Source organism: Protopterus annectens, chromosome 6.part0 (assembly GCF_019279795.1).
Source record: "Protopterus annectens isolate FY-2018-M chromosome 6.part0, PAN1.0, whole genome shotgun sequence".
Classification (NCBI taxonomy): domain Eukaryota; kingdom Metazoa; phylum Chordata; order Ceratodontiformes; family Protopteridae; genus Protopterus; species Protopterus annectens.
Window position 1 is genome coordinate 752,681,400 of NC_056737.1, and position 16,041 is coordinate 752,697,440.

Below are 16,041 nucleotides of genomic sequence, written 5' to 3' on the forward strand. Positions count from 1 at the left end.
ATTTTTACAAGTGGAGGTATCACAGATTGCTACCTTCGGCATGTTACTTGGTACTTTTATAAAGCTGAATATAAATTATAATTAGAACTGCAGTGCAAGGAGAAGTGATTTGAGTTGAATTCTGCTTGTTTTTTTTATACTTGATTTTGACTGGCATTCCAGTAATGTATTTAAAAAGTAATTTCTTTTTTTATACTTCACAACCTTTTTGTTTCCATCTAGATATTAAGTAAGCTGTCATGTAGCCAATGCACTGAAATATTTTTTCTTCTACACTTCATTTTGTCTTGACTGGACTCTCATAATGATGGTTTGGCACTCAGGGCAGCGTATTTAATTAAAGTCCCGGTTTTTGCGTTTTTTTAGTATAGCCCCACCCCTTTCTAGCTGGTCACACCCATTCAGCTGTCTCCTGCAGCCCCCCTTTGATTTGAAGTCATCAGCCACCACTGAGTCATACTGGTACTTGTTGTTCAAGGACTTCAGTGATTGTGTGATCTGACAGATCCCGGCACCAGACAAGCAATTAACTGTCACTCTGTCCTTGCTCAGCCTGATAAAAGACACATCTGTATGTCTTACAATGTTTGATTAGGCTGATGCCTGTCTTATGGCTCAGCATCTGTGACTTTGGGACTCCTTGCTCTATGTAAGGAAGTAGGAATAGTATGTTGAGTGTACTTTGTACCTGTGTTGTGTTTTGGAAGTCTTTAAGGTTTAGGCAAGTTAATCTTTAAAGCCTCAGCATGTAATGGGTTATGTGCATAGTTATGGCCTTGTTGCCTTAAGCTAATAAAAAATAAATCGCTAACATTTAAAGTTGAACATAAAAAGCTCTTTCCTTGAAATAAAAAATAGGAACTGCATCTTTACAAAAAAAAAATCAAATATAATATACAAGCACAAAGAAAATATAAAACAAGTGTCTTTAAACACACAGCTGGCATAAACAGAGATTTTGAGTTCTGTTTATCTCTTGACTCAGACGTCCAAGAAACAAATAACCAATTCCACTGGAAGACTAGAATCCCTCTTTAACTCTTTTTGAAGAATGCAGTTCAATGTCTTCATTTTCGAGGTAAGGTAAAATCTGACTTGACAGTTGCTTTCTGTATGTTTAAAAATAGTTCAGGGCAGTCCTTTCTGCTTGGATTCAAAAGTGGATAGTGCTCTTCCTGTTCTGAGAGCATTTTAGCTCTTGATGTAGGGATATGTGCTGAGCCTAAGACTGTTCTTGAAATAATGTGATGCATCAAGGTAATACAAAATTTGATCAAAAGTTGACAAAATGTGTAGTTTACAAATTTGAAGGGCACATTTGTTTTATTATCAACAGTTTTGCTGCTCTTCCAAAGAAAGCAATTTTATACTCGGTAAAGTTACATTTTTTCCATCCTGTAGATGTAGATTTTGAAATTTACTTGCTGCAAGTGTTATAATGGCCACAGTGACCAGGGGTCAATTAAGATTTTTTTGTCCACCTTTAACTATTGGGTCTGGTCAAAGACATCCAAGCCACATACTGTTGTTTGTACGGCAACCCTCTGTCAGTATCCAATGCCACAGAGTCCTACAGTTCATCCTATAGACAAGGAGTCAGGGATTATGGGTAGTTTAGAAAAGGCCATTTTGATTCCTGAAATCAGTCTGTGGGGTTGATCAACTGTTTGAGTCACATGGTTTATTCTCCATGAGATGTCAGAGATCAGATTATCTGTGAGGCCAAGGACCTGCCATATGGAAACTGAAGAGATAAGGTTAAGGCTTGAATTGACATATTTACATATTTTAGTCCATAATAAAGCACGTGATCCATGTAATTTTTTAATAAGAATGCGAGTTCAGCCAGAGATGTTCTGCAGCATTTGCTATGTGCACAGTAAAAATATTTTGGTCATACCAAGTGTTTTATGAGCATTATGACTCTGGATAATTGCTGTTTGTGCTCTTTGGAGAACTCTGGTCTTAGTGGACTCCTTGACACCTTTAACATCCAGTCTTTAATGTTTAGAAACATAGTTTCAACGTATGGCACACATTGCAGTGTTTGTGGTTGCAGTAACTATGAATTATGGCCATATGTAGTCCTGCTGAACTTACTGGCATTGAAACTTGCTCACATAATGTAATTCTTATAATGTAGCTGTTTTAGGTTTTCTTTGCTGCATGATTTATTGACTGCAGTTTACTTGACCAACATAGAGTTTTACGTGCTTTACAGTTCGACATAATTTGCATTTGCAGTCATGATTTGTTTTATAATTTTATTTATTTATATTTACTAGTTCCTTATAATTATAGTATATTTGCTTAGGCAGATCTTTGTTTTCTAAAATAGGATATATTTATTTGTACCTTCATCTCACATTTAATGTTTCACTCATATTTTTGTTCTATGCTTAGGTTTAAGTACACAAATAACATGAATTTGAAGTCAGTAAGCAATTGTATAAACTTTGATGCATCTAAAACTATTCACTTTGCTAACAAATTTGGGACAAAGAAAGGGTAATAAGCACCATGGGATCTTATGATTAGCAAAAGATAAAACTGAATGAGGGACAAACACTGTACTTTATACTAGATAGGAATAGTGAAAGCTAACAATGAAAATCTATACAACTGGTAAATATCACCATGTAAAATGGATGCACGCAAACAAACAGGGGATGTTATGGAGATCTCTAAGCACTGATGAACTCTTGAACCAGACTATTGCAAACAACTTCCCTGTCAAATAAGTCTATTCGGGTGATAGAGATAGAGAAGATTTTCCATTTGATGAAAAGTGATTTTTGTGAAAGCAGCCATTTCCTCTTCCCATACTCTTAACATGTGTATCTATCACATACAGGAGACAATGAAATCCTGTAACAAAGACTGAAGGGTTACAGTGGATGGTTTGGTTATGAATTTGAAGCGTGTATTGTAACAGTTATATATATGACCACTGTGGTTCTCTTGAGGGGACATTCTCAACATTTATGTATATTATCATCAGCTTTGCAAGCTCATCCCATAGAGTCTGCAAAAGGAAAGTACCCCATATTCATGCTGCATATTGGGGTATAAAACCCACGAGTTTTGAGGGTTGTCAGATCAAATGTGAGATAATAATATTTGGCTTACATTGCTTCTAAAACCATCTGGAAATACAAAGCTGATATAAGTATATATTTTTGCACTTGCTCTAACTCTTTCATTGAAATTTAACAGTTCTGTGCTGCATTTATTTATTTTCTTGAATTTATCACCATTTTTCAGCCTGCACTTGTTAAAGAATCTCCATCTGTTTTGCAAAGTTTTTGTGTATTGTGAACATTTCTCAGGGTTAGTGAACTTATTTCCAAGGTTGCCTGGTATTTGCAGGAAGTCTTGCTTCTGTTCTAAAACATTTCTTACTGCACTTGAGCTTGAAGCCAGCTGGTTTTACATTGGGAGGTTTTTTGTCTGCTCTCTGGTGGGAGTAGGCTGCTAAATTCAACCCATCCAAGGTGGGAATTACTGGTCCATAGCTTTTGTGTTTTTATCTCATTGGCCTGAGGGTGTAACTTTCAAAAAGTCTTTCACCCTGCTGGTATAAAAACCTCCTGCACAAACGCGGCTCCCAGTGCTTGCATATAAGCAAATATCTCCGGTTTAAATCCTCTGCAGGAAACTATCTCCATAGTCTCCCATTGTTAGTAGATGCTTTATAGAGCCCTATATGAGTGTAGACCCTGTTTAGAGCACCCATTTATACCACACCCCTCTATTTTCTTTCCCCAGTGTGAAAACAGGATTTAACCTAGCATTATGGATGGTCAGTTTCCCTACATTTCACCTACCAGCCTGATTGACATGAGTATCTTTAGGCAGTGTAGCAACTTCCTTGTGTACACTGACAACACTCTACTAAATCACCCAAGTAAAATTTGTGAGAGATACATCTACACTAAGAATCTGGAATCCTTACTCTCTCACGCACAGAATAGTAACACTGAACAGGTTGTCAGCCCACATACTACACCTCCTATGCAAACCATGCACTCAACGCATAAATCATTATACATGGAGCTCACCTGAAACCTACCTAAACACCAGAGACCTTCCAAACAGAAACATGCTACACCTAATACAGCACCTGCATTACTCAATACACATAAAAACACAAGCATCAGTATCTCACCAAATAAGCGCCTAAGGCAAAGCACATTTAAACCAAATACTTTAGTCATAGGTGACTCCATTGTGAGACACACAGATGTCCCACTCACCAGGATGGACAAGGAGAAGATTACAGTCAGCTGTCTGTCAGGTGCCAGGATCTGTCAGATTACACATGCTCTCAGGTCTCTCAACAGCAAATACCATTATGACTCCATCATAGTTCATGTTGGTGTGAATAATTTGAGATGTAAATCACTGGACTATATGGAGAGAGACATGATTGAGCTCCCTGAATATGTGTCCGAGGTAGGTATGTCCTTAGTCTTGAGCAGCATTCTTCTCTCACCCAGGATGACACCAAAATATAAACAAAAAAATGATTGACTTCAACAGTTGGCTTAGTTTCTGCTGTCATTCTAAGGGGATCCAGTTCCTGTCAGCCTGGGATGATATGGTTGATGGACCGTGCTGCTTTGCCAGAGATGGTCTTCAGCTGTCACCTCTAGGCTTTTGGTTACTGGCTAAGGCACTTGCCTCCCCCATAGAGCATTTTTTAGGCCAGGTCTCAAGAACAAAATTTCTGATGTGAAAATATCACTCACAGAATAAATTAATGGTTATGCTGCTAAATGCTAGGAGTAAACTGCACTCTCTAGAAGCACTATTTGCCCTGGAGGATCTTCATCAAAGATAAATACATCTCTAGACTGGTCAGACAGGAAAACTCCATGGAGTTACTCCAAGTTCAACTCACTGTGGGTAAGACCCCCCTTCAAGTCATCGTTAGCTGTAGGCTTCATTCAGTGAAACAGAATACCCACACTGCTTATTTGGACCTACTTGAGTCAATCAAATTACAACCAAACACTCTAGTCATGGGCAATTTTAACTATTCCTCCATTGACTGGGAAACTTACACAAGTACCAACATGCTCACACAAAGGTTCCTGGACATTGTTAACACTAATGCCCTGGAACAAATAGTATGCAATCCCACAAGGGGATCAAATATTCTCGACCTGGCCCTCACCAAAATGGGTGACCATTGCACCACCACAATTATAGGACCCTCACTGGTAAAATCTGATCACAAATCAGTCACGTTTAAAGTAGCTATAACACCTGAAACCCTCTTAGGTGAAATGGGGCTAAAAAATCTCACCAAAACTAATTATACCCTAAGGGATGGCATAAATAACTTCCAAGCTCCTGTTCCCACAGACGATATTGACAACTATACTAAGGTATACATAAATGCCCTGTGCAAACACTTATACTATTGTACTGACACAGTTGTACCTGATAGGATCAAAACAAGATTCTCAAGAAAAAACAAGCTTCTCTGGTGATATATAACATTAAAAAGTAATACAAGAAAAGGAAAAAGTTGCTGTCTAAAAATAAAAAAATAAAGGTCCCAGCACTGGAAGAACACCCTGCTCTTTTCAAACAAACAAATAAGACAACCTGTAAAATCCTCTAAGGGCAACTTCGAAAAAAAATTTAGCAACCATAGCTAGGGATAACCACAAGGAACTCTTCAGCTTCCTAAATGGTAGGACCCAGATGTATGATGAACTAGCTGTGGATGGTATTACATACACTGAGCCTGTGAAAACAGCTAACCTATTAGCTGAGAGGTTTGGTGAAAATTTCACACCCCGTCCCCTCCAAACATTCCACAAAGCTTTCCCTCTACCTCTCTCCCACCTTGCATCTCCAAAGAACAAGTCATTAATGCCCTGTCTAAGGCCAAAAACACAGCCTCTATGAGACCGGATGGCATCCCAGGTTGCATTTTAAATGGTCTAAAGTATGAGTTATCAACTACATTAGGTACCCTCTTCAACCACACTATGAGTATTGGTTTTGTTCCTGCTGAATGGAAAACAGCAACCATCATCCCCCTTCATAAAGGAGGTACAGCAATGGAACCTGGGAATTACAGACCCATACACTTAACCAGGCTTATCTGTAAGGCTATGGAGCAAATCCTCATGGACCTTATAAGTAAGGGTATAGGTGATCTGTAAACTCTTGATCCAACACAGTTTGATTTTGTCAAAGGCAGGTCATGCCTGTTAAACCTGGTGGACTTCTTCAAAAACATCACCAAAGCCATATATGAAGGCAAATCTATGCATACAGCCTACCTTGACTTAGCCAAGGCCTTTGACACAATCCCACATTCGGGCGTCATTGATAGACTCTCCCAGTTGAATATCAACCCTTATGTTGTCACGTGGGTTGCTAACTGGCTAACCAACAGATCACACTCAGTCAAAGCTGGGGACTTTACCTCAACCAACACACCTGTCAGCAGTAGGGTTCCACAGGGGTCAGTGCTGGCCCAATATTGTTTGGAATATAATTCTCAGAAGTTCTGGCCAAAACAGAGGGGCTGTGGCTGACTAAGTTTGGTGATGACTGCAAATTAGATGCAGTCATTGAATCCTCAAATTATGTCAATATACTTCAAGAGAGATTCACACAAACCAATGATTGTTGCCAAAGCCATGGATTCAATCTCAATGCTAAAAAATGCATTATCAACCCCTAAGGTACAAATGATATACCTGCAGACTATCATATAAATAATAATACCCTAAGTAACAACTCAGTAGTGAGTTGACTGTAGCCAATAATTGACTACAGTGGTCCCTTTGTTATGTACCTTACCAGGCACCTGTAGCAACTTGAGAGACCACTTACTTGCACAAACTCTCTGATCACTGGAATTTTACTCCAGAAAGTAATCACTTGGCCACCATGGTGACCTTTTCCCTTTTCCCCACTGTAGTACGATCTCGGAGTTGGTATATTTAGTTAGCAGGGTGTGAGGGGTGGGTTTGATTTGCTTCAGTTTGGTCATTTAGTCATGGTGACCAAGTGGTTACTTTCCTGGAGTAAAATTCCAGTAATCCAAGAGTTTCTGCAAGTAAATTTTTGACAAAGTCATCCTAGTTTTTAGAAGTTTGGGGGAGTGAGTTTTAGATAATAACAGGCAGACTCATATGTATACAGGGAAAGAGAGAGAGAAAGATTTAATATTTCTGTTAGGCTCAGTACCTCATTAGGGTTCATTAGAAGTCATATTCCAGGAGCAACGAATTTTGAAAATGGGACAATTATTTAGATAATTTCATTGCAAGAGGTAACTTCCATATTTTACCAATTCTATGATGAAAACTTATTTTTTCCTCTACTCATTTATGTACATGTGTTAACAATATCCATATTGTTCTTTGTGGTCATGCCACGTGCTGAGAAATGTAATCCTGTTGTAGCTTGAAGGACATCATCACTGCAGAATTTATAAGTGCAGATTAAATCCCCTCAGTAAAAGGGGCAGCTATTAGAATGCAGGTTCAAGTATGATAACTTATCTTCATGTTTGATCATTCTACATGACTGAATCTGCCTTGGAAAAGTCATTGTATTCTTTCTGATTTATTTACATCAATTGGCCCGCAGATAGAAAAACATGGTGCAATCTTAATAAGACTTTTGAACAAGGGAATTATTACTGCCTTGCTCCTGGATGCTAAAGTACATAAAAAAAGACCTTCTAGTCATTCAGTTTGCACGGTATTCAAAACCAACGTGATTGTTAACAATGAAACCAAGATTCCTGAAATCTAAGCAATAAGGTACTGAATATGTGGTTAGAAGTAAATTTCATAAGATGAACTCAGATGCTGTTTTGGCATCATCAGTTAATTTTTTCTCCCAATATTTTGGGCTAAGCTGGCATTGTTAAAGCATTAAACAAGAATGATACCAAAAATGAACCCTGTGGACTGCTGTCCAAACTTCAAAAAGATTGTGATTTAATACAACTAATGCAAACTTTGGATTATCCATTTTGTAACCATTTGGTAATGCACCCTGCAATATACTGGTTTAAGTTTCAGTCTTGAAGTATGTTAATGATGATGTCATGGGCTGCCAAGCCAAATGTCATGGGGAAATTAAGGAATATGATGTCAGCAGCGGTACCTTCATAATACATCTCCACCATATCTGTATAGAATGAAAAAAAAGTTTAGTTGTACAAGATCTTCCTTACATAAAATCATGTAGATGGATACTTTTAGACAACTCCATACATTTTTTAATAATACTATTTAAAAAAAATTTCAAGTGATACTTGTAAGGCTAATTGGCCTGCAGTTATCAGATGAGTAATTATCACCTCTTTTAGGTATTGGTGTGAACATACACATTTATTTTAGACTATTTTGAAAAATAAATGTTAAACACTGACATATAAAATGTCTTATCTAATGGATAAGGAAACTGTTATAGTTATCAGGACTTGTGGTACAGTTCTTATTTATTTTACTTAGTGCATCTTTAACCATATTCAATTGGAATTACAGGACAGTCTCTTACACATGTTGTTGTAAGATATTCATTATGTAATATAAAAAACAGCATTTTACTAGACCTCATAGTGCATGACAAAATTCATTATGTAGTATAAATATCTTTTTATAAGCCGCGGTGGTGCAGCGGTAGGGTTGTTGCCTCACAGCAAGAGGTTTTCCCCTTCGATTCTCGGCTGGAGCACCTTCTGTGTGGAGTCTGCATGTCCTCCCTGCGGTCAAGTGGCATTCGAAAGACATGCGTAGAATGGGTGTGCCTTCGCTGAATGTTGGGCATCGAGCTGGCACCGTGGCACCCGTAAAAATTCTACTGCCAATCATTAACGGACCAGAGTTCCGCTGTGGCGACCCCTAACCAGGAAAAGCCGAAAGAAGAAGTATAAATATCTTTTTATGTACTCTTCCTGTAATTCACGCCTTAACCTTGTAGTGATTAACCTTGCAACAGCTTTTGAAACTTTTATTGTACTACTGTTTTCTTAGTGTAAATTGCTAAGTAACCAACTTCTTATATTACCTTGTATCCTTTTCTTTATCTGGTTCTAAACTCTGGGCTGACCCTGAAAATTGTCCGCTTGGATCATAGCTCTACTCTGGCCAACAAATGCATAAAAAATCAATAAATACACGAATAAATAAGCAAGTAAATAAATACATAAATACTGCACTAACATCTGACAATGAACACCTTTTCTCAAATATGTTAGTGCTTCCAGTGAAGGATTTTGCAAATATCTCAACTGCTTATGTCAGTTAAGTGATGATGCTTTTCCATCTGTTGGCTTAAAATTACTAGCATTAGTCCCTTTGTAATCCCTAATATACATATAGAATGATTTATTTTTTATCTTTTGTATACCTGGAAAGATTATATTCATAATGTTGTTTTGTCTTTCTGATTTCTACTCTTAAGTTATGCACATTAATATTTATTTCAGATGGATTCCCTTTCATTTCCTGCCAACTAAATGTATTATTTCTACATTGAGTAATATGCATCTGCTCCACTGGCCTGAACCCCCAGGTTTAGGTAAAGCTAAAGTTTGCTTACAGGGCCATACCTCTCAACTGTACAGACTTTCACAGAATATCCCGATTTTTGCCTCATATTTTTGGTCTGTTTCTCATAAAATTGTTGTTTTTTTAGCAAATCATTGAAGACTGAAGTCACTAAATAACACTAAATAATGAAAGGCACTTTAGTTTCAGACTTTATACCCTTCACAAAATACTTAATAATTCAAAACCTGTTATTCTAGCAACTTTCCAAGTTTATAGGAGCAATATATAAATTATGTCCCTATTTTTAGACCTTTGTATGTCCATTCTTTCTGGCTTTGTCCAGATTTCTTGCACTGAGAGGTTGAGAGGTATGTACAGGGCACATGCTGTTTCATTAAAGAATCCTGCTTATTACAGAAAAAGCTCCAGCGGTTCCCCAGGGGCATACCTTCCATGGCTCTACTTTAGTACCAGTTTACCATCTTCCTTTTAATGGAGAAGTAATCTGCTCCTGAAACTCTGTCTTACAATTTATTCCTTCATGTTGGTCTCACCTAATTTCCACAGAATGCTACAATGGTCTGAATTTCCAGCAGGGGGACAACTTTAATATCATGCACTTTCACTAAAGCTGTTGTTAATACAATGCCCAGTATAATTCCCAGTCTTGTAGTAACATCTGTGTGTTGATCCATGCAAAGGGCATTTATTTGGTTTAGAATAACTGAACCTGAATTACTGTTAGAGGTAAAAGTGTTCCAGCATACTACAACAGCACTAAACTCTCCTATAAATACCTACTAGTTGCACCTTTAAGCAATTACTTGAAATACCATCTGCAATAATTTCAGACAAATTGTCTGATAATTTTACATAAACTCTATGTGTATATGTATGTATGTACATATATATATATATATATATATATATATATATATATATATATATATATATATATATATTTATATGTGTGTGTGTACCGAAACCTTGATTTCTTGAATGCGAATGTTTTACCAGGGTAAGTAAACACTTGTCCAAAATTGCACAGAAACCCACCACAGTATGTAAAACCCACCTAGGTGGGGGGATACACCCCACACACCCCAATGATGGGGCCTGTACCCCCCACACCATCTAACCATATATATATATATATATATATATATATATATATATATATATATATATATATACCAACTCTGGGATCACCCTACAGTGGGGAAAATCACATTCGGTAATCTGACCTTTCAAGCTTTCAAAGTAGATCCATATATATGTGTGTGTGTGTGTGTGTAGATATATATATATATATATATATATATATATATATATATATATATGGGTCTACCTGAGATGGTCGACAAGCCATTTGATCGACACTCATTTGGTCGACAGGCAGATTTGCCCCCCTCCCCAATGCTGTGCGACCCTGGAGTTGATATATATAGTTAGGGGGGCACAGCCCCCCACATTGGGGGGTGTGGGGGCGAAATGAGTGTCGATCAAATGGCTTGTCGACCATCTCAGGTAGACCCATACACATATATATATATATATATATATATATATATATATATATGTGTGGATATAGATATAGATATATGTAAATATAGGTTTACTAATAACGATAATGAGTGACCCAAACATGTACATTCACAACTTTGACCAGAAATTGTCAACATGCTACTACACATGTGCTGAGCAGCAGCCTTGGTGCCTGCAAAAATAAGAAATAAAAAAAAATCAAAGGTTTTTAATGGAAACCAAGCCCTCTTGCATTCACCCATGTGGGGGCTGCACCCTCCACACCTCTGCTGATTATGTATACTAACTCAGTGAAAACACAGTATATGGAGAAAATGCATATTCCCCTACCATGAATATTGTGCAATCTTGCACACCTGCTGAACACCTGCTTAGTTGACCCAATTTTGGTGACTAAACATGTATTGACCAATTGTAGTGTCAACAATAATTAGTGATCCCATCAATATAACATATATGCATAGCAATAGACTCATACATATGTGCATATCTATATCTATATATATATATATATATATATATATATATATATATATATATATATACAAATTGTACATGTGTGTGTGTGTGTGTGTGTGTGTGTGTGTGTGTGTGTGTGTGTGTGTGTATATATATATATATATATATATATATATATATATATACCTGAAGTACACACACACACACAACTCACAACACACTTACAACACCCATGCATACATATGAGTTTATAATGAATAATCAGCAATGAGTTTGTTTGAACACAAAACATTAAACAAACTCATCAGCAGTGATGGCTGGTGACTTCAAATCAAAGGGGGGCTGCCGGAGACAGGGGAATGGGTGGGGTCAATGGGCAGGGGTGTGGTCAAATAGAAAGGGGAGGAGCTATGCTCAAAACCTCAAAAACTGTAACTTTAATTAAATACGCTGCCCTGGGTGCCAAACCGTCATTATGAGAGTCCAATCAAGACAAAATGAAGTGTAGAAGAAAAAAAAATATTTCAATGCATTGGCTGCATGACAGCTTACTTAATAGCTAGATGGAAACAAAAAGGTTGTGAGGCATGAAAAAAATAAATTACTTTTTAAATACATTACTGGAATGCCAGTCAAAATCAAGTATAAGAAAAACAAGCTGCAGTCAACTCAAACCACTTCTCCTTGCACTACAGTTCTAGCTATAATTTATATTCACATTTATTGAAGTACCAAGTAACATGCTGAAAGTAGCAATCTCTGTGATACCCCCACTTGTAAAAATGTTTCTTATCCAAAAAAGACCCGCTGCCTGACAACAAACATGATCAAAGTAAAAAATGAAAGGCAAACAAGAAACAAGTTAAAAATACATTGCTTAAAGGATTACTATACAGGTAATGGACCACACATCATAGATTGGCATTCTGTTTGGTTTACAGGTAAAGCCTGCAAAGATGACTGCAAGTCTCCAGCAAAAGTAATGAGCTTCTTAAAATAATGTAATCCTGTGCTTTATTACAAATACTGTCATATGCATTTCAATACCCAAGGCTTATACATTATCTAGTTATGTAAATATTCTCTGAATGGCAACAACAAAAAAGGCTGTCAATGTTGGCAATTCTTTAACAGTATGCTTATTAAAATTTACCTGCATCTTAAAATCTCAGACAAGGTTACCTGATGGTCATTAAAGCATTGTTACTTAAACACAGAGCAACAGGCACTTTCTGAGTAATAATAAGCATAAATCAACAGTATAAAAATATGACAGAAACCAGAACATTCTGCAAAATCAAGGACAGAATAAAAGTAGCACTTGTGTCTGCCTTGGATGGGGGGATATTCTGCACATTTACACTGCATAACTGCTCCTTGCCTTGCTTGGACACATCCAGAGTCACTACATGGGGGAGTGGGGTGCAACAAGTATGTCACAGTTTGAAATGTCTCTGGCTGACTGTGATGGCCCTGACATATTTGTCATACCTCTCAACCTCAGAACAAGAAATATGGACAGAGCCATACATAGAAGTGGGACAAAGGCCCAAAAATTAGGACAATTTTTAAATACTGCTCTTATAAACTTAGAAAGATAATAGAATAGTAGGTCTTGCATTAGTATGAATTTTCTGAAAGGTATGAAATCTGAAACTCAAATGTCTGTCATTATTTTCTAACTTCAGTCTTTAATGATTTGCCACTAATTTGCCAAAAAAAACACAATTTTATGAAAAATGGACCAAAAATGTGATGCAAAAATATAAAATAGTCACACAATACAGCTGGGAACCTGTCAAAGAAGGGACACTTGTTTAATATGAGTACTGCTAACTTGAGCAGCTGACAAAATAAAAGAATCTACATGCATTTCTGAAATAAAAGTAATCTGTAACTCTGATTATTAGTTATTTCTTAATTGTAAGCCCGCCACGTTTTCTTCCAAAATTGCCATTTTGCGGAGGGATTATTAGGGGAAGAGCAACATTTTGAGCCAAAATCGGGGACAGTTGAGAGATTTGGATATGCCTAATTCTATAAAGCAATGTATTTGCACGTACCTCTCAACCTGTTAATGCAGGAAATCTGGACAAGGCCAAATATACTGGGGGAACATGTAAACAGTACTATAAATTGTTGTATAAACTGAGACAATTGATAGAATAACAGGTCTTGCTTTAGCATGCATTTTTCTGAAGGTTATGAACTCTGAAACTCAGTGTCTGTCATTATTTAGTGACTTCATTCTTTGTCAGAAAACCACACATTTTATGAGGAACAAACCAAAAATAAGAAGCAAAATCTATTCATTCTGTGAAAATCTGGACAGTTGAGAGGTATAGTTCAGCCGGGGGTGTCTTTGAGTTTGCCGCCCTTTCCCCTCACAAAATCATGATTGAATGGAGCCTCCCCCTTGCAGACGTTCCAATGAACCATTACTTGGCTATTTCACCCCATTTACCATAAACACTAATGTGCATACTGCTTTACTTCTACAATGATTTGGACTTCATTTGAAAGTTTTATTTTGCATTTTATAGCACAAACACTAAGACATCTGCTAAATAAAGCAATGCAATCTCACAACAAAAACAGACTTAGCATTAAAACTTCTCTGCCCTTGAAACTCACATTCATTGAAACAGCATTGAAACCCACATTCAAAGAAAATACATTTTGCCAGTGGCAGATAAAGATTAACTTTGGGATGTTTTCAACTCATAGGCCCCTTGGACAAGAAACATACATGTAGTCTTTGATACACCTTCCCGATTGTATTGTATTAAATTATATTCCTTGTACAATATAGTACAGTTGTTAGAGGGTGTTTGAAATTTGTTCTGAACATTTTTTCAGTAAACAATGAAACAAAATGCATGCACCAATAATGACAAAATTGCCCAATTGAGAACATTTTTACAGTAAACAATTAAACAAATTGCATGCACCAGTAATGACAAAACTGCCCAGTTCAGAACATTTCCATCGTAAAAGTTTACTCAAACTTCTACAGTCCACCAGTATCAGTAAATATGCACAATCTCTGAAGAAGTAAAAGTCATCTAAATAATTCCACATTAAAGAATTCTTTAACTAATGAAGAGGTTGCTGCTAGCAAACAACTTTATATTTCATTGTTTCATCTACAAATAAAGTGCCTGTTGCCATTGAGGAATAAATTGCCTACGTTGCATTAAAAAAACGATAAGCTAGTAATACTGCAATAGGGAATGGATGGCAAACTGATAACAGGTTCATAGTTACTAGGTATCTTCACCAAAAAGGACTGCAGCATCCACCCCCTTTACAATACAGTACAATATCAGCAATGCATCTACCTACTGTGGGAGTAGAACCCACAGCCTTCTGCATCAAAAGCAAGTACACTACCTATTGTGCTATTAACAACACAAACAGACTTGGCATAAGCAGCACTAAACTTTTGTTCCCCTGCAGCTCTCAGCTTCTTATAAAATTTACATGACACTCAGCTGCATCTCTGAATTTTGCAGCACAAGAAATCTGGAAAAATCCAAAACTGGGGGGGGGGGGCAAAAGACCAAAAAACAGGGACACATTTTAAAAATTGCTTGTATAACATTGGAAAGTTGTTAGAATAAAATGCTGTGTTACCACCATACATTTCACTGCCAAGTATTGAACCCAGGACCCTGTGCAAAACAGTCAGAGCAACATACCACTATGCCAAATCAGCTGTTTTATGAAAGAAAGGAAGACTGAAACTTAAATGGCTACCATTTCTTGAATTCAGTTCTCACCATAACTGTCAACATCTTAGCACAAAACACCTGAACAAAGCCAATAATGGGGGAATACATCCCCCAAACATATTCAGTGAATTCAGTTATCACCATAGCTCTCAACCTTGGCACACAAAACCTGGACAAAGCTAATAATGGGGGAATACAGTCCAAAAATAGGGACAAATATCCATTGAGGACACCAGAGCAAACCCACACAAACACAGGGAGGACATGCAGACTCCACACAAAAAGCACCCCAGCCAAGAATCAAACCAGACAAGCTGTAGCTGTCAGGCAACAATGCTACCACTGCACCACTGGCTTTGTTAAGTAACAACAATACAGAAACCACAGATTTTATGAGGAACAGAACAGAAAAAATATGAGGCAAAAATCTGCAAATGTTTTACAAATGGTGGTGGGTAGGGAATTGAGGCTCTTGCCACTTGGGCCCAAGGTACAGGGTTCAAGCCTTATTCTCTACCCACCACCATGTAGCAACTGGGGCATTTTATACAAACACACACACACATACACATACACCCTGATCACCTCACTTCCATAAACAGTCTGCCTATAAAGTCCTCCATAGCCCGATCACCTCCATAAACAGTCTGCCTGATTAAGACCTCCATAACTGTCCTCAGCCCATGCAGGCTGTTTCTGGGTTTCTCCGCGAGACTATGTGAGTAGGCTGGAGCCTTCCAGCCTGCGGGCAATGCAGTCCGGTG